Source organism: Artemia sp. Qi Xiang Cuo, chromosome 5, assembly GCF_049724085.1.
Source record: "Artemia sp. Qi Xiang Cuo chromosome 5, ASM4972408v1, whole genome shotgun sequence".
Taxonomy (NCBI): domain Eukaryota; kingdom Metazoa; phylum Arthropoda; class Branchiopoda; order Anostraca; family Artemiidae; genus Artemia; species Artemia sp. Qi Xiang Cuo.
In genome coordinates this window covers 85,866,365-85,869,040 of record NC_142798.1, presented here as the reverse complement: position 1 = coordinate 85,869,040, position 2,676 = coordinate 85,866,365, and positions in this window count along the sequence as shown.

Genomic DNA, 2,676 nt, shown 5'->3' with positions numbered 1-2,676 from the left:
GTAAAAATGAAATATTCAAAAATTCTAATCCCTTATTCGATGTCGAAACATTATGTCGCATTAAATCAATAATAAAATCCCCCATTACATAAAATGGATGGCGTTGCTGGGTGAGGGCACCTAAAAACAATCCATATTGACTTTAAAACTCTTGAACACTAGACGATGGTGGCCGATATACTACAATTACCAAAAAAGTATTTCTTCCATCATTCACTTCTACTACACAACTCTTAAATAGCATCTCAACATTCCAAACCATAAATTCATTACGTAAAGAAGATGCAAAACATCTTGTATAAAAATACCAACTCCTTCTCTCTTATTCTGTTTTCGACTAGCATGAAAAAACCAATAATTTTCATAATGTTGAAATGTATTATTTTCATTAAGAAATGTCTCACAAATTCCTAACACATCTGTTGACAACCCTTTAAAAAAAATATGCAAAAAATTTAAGCTGCTATTTTTAATCCTCTACAATTCCAAAATGACAGTCATTTAAATTGATTATTTAAAGGTGGAAGATCATGAACAAATAAATATTTATATTTAGGTGCATTATAATAACCTGGCAGATCTTGATCTTGTGACGAAAATCTATGAAAAAAATTATTAATATCAAGAGGATTTTTTTCCAGTTCCTCCAGCCTACCAGCAGGGATTTCTACAATACTTAACTAATCCATAATCCAAACTCAACAAAAATGTCGCATCCCATCTCCGTGAGCCGATATAAATAAAATAAAACAAAAAAGAAAGAAAAATATAAAAGGTAACAAAAATTACGAAAATAAAAAATAAGAACAAAAAAGTAATGCATAAACACTACTTGACATCATACTCACTTTAACCATTATCCTGATCATCACCCTAAGGCAAGGGCAAATTAATCACGGATACCTGAGCTAAATCATGAACTAACTACAATCATAAATCCACTCAAACATACTAAATAACCACATTAATCTACTTCCGATACATTTTTATGCATCTGACTTATACGACATTATGCCACCTAATCTTCACTTTTTGCTCATTCTAAATCAAGCATAATACATGTGGGACGACTGGGGGGATCCAAGCACTAATGCCCTTGTCTCTCAATTCTTTCTGTTTGATTTTCAGGAAATTACGAATATCACGAACACCTTTTGTCACATCGCCAGTTATATAGACATAGGTAGAATCACTTCAGGCTACTCTTCTGAACGGATTTTCACGCAATTTCTTGTTTCCCTGAAGAATACAGAATTTGTCCTTATCATCCTGGAGCTGGATTTTGATGAATCGATCCGTAAACTCAAGTAGTTCAAATAAGGCATTAATCCCAAAATGTTGGGAAAGTAAGGCGTTAACATGCTCCTTAGCTTTTGACTTAGATTCACCTTTAACGTTCCATAGAATAATATTCCTTCTTCTATCTATGTTTTCTACCACAAGGACTCTCGTAGCTAACTCACGAAAACCAGGTTCCTTTGCAATTTGTTTACGTTGTGCCAATATTTCCTGCTTGATACTGGATAACTGATTTTCGTGGGTCACTTTTGCTAATTCCAAATTTTCAACACGAGACGTTAGGGACGCTAAACCAGACTTAATGTCACTGATTTTCCTTTTTATTTCCGGAATTTCATTCTTAGTTTTTTCGACGATTGCAAGGATTTTATCCAACTTTGAAACATTACCAGTAGATTCCATGGATCCTCTAGACTCGTCCAAATCGCTTTGTCTTGATCGCTTTCCACTTTTCTTAACCATATTGGTATCAAATAATGTTTATAATTTTCAAATAGATCTATAAACAAACACCCAAGATAATTCACTAGGCACTTCTCTGTCGACATATCAAATAATTTTTTGTATTGTTATCTATTCAATAATGTTTATAATTTTCAAATAGATCGATAAACGAACGCCCAAAATAAGTCACAACAAATTTTACACAGTGCTCGCACAGGGGATGTTACTACTCCGGGTGCATCGAACGAACTCACTCCGGGTACATTGAATGAACTGATTCTGGGTGCATTGAATGAACTGAGGGTCTATAAGGTTTTAATGGAATGGACGGCCGTATAAACTTCAGATGGGGCTCTATCGATTTAAAATTAGAAGTTATAGTGCCCTTATTAAGAGTCAAAGGGATTTTGAGAGCAACCACCCCCCCCCTCCACCCTCCGCCATTTCCTTAAAAACTCCAATCAAAATTTGGAGATAACAATTTTGTTCATCGTAGTTAAAGGGTCTGGAAATTATGTCTGTGAAGAACACGCCCCTCCCCCTAAAACTCTCAGGGCAAGGGTTGTAAGTTATACCCTAGGGGCCTGTAAGGTTTTTATAGAATGGGCGGTCATATATGCTTTGGAGCGGACTCATCGGATTGGTAATCGGAAGTTCTAGTGCTCTTTTTAAGAGTCAAAGGGATCAGAGAGCAGCTACCCTCCCCATCCTCAAACACACACAAGCATGTCATGTTTTCCCGAGATGCATCAAATAGATTTTTTGAGACAGGCCTTTTATTCAAAATCGTGTGAAAATCACATAAGAAGGCTTTTGAGGTTGATACAAACCTCCACAGCCTAAAGGCGAGGGTTGGAAGCTATGCCCCTGGGGCATTTGAGGTTATTATAGAAAGGATGGTTGTATAAATATTAAAGTTGGCTGATTTGGTCG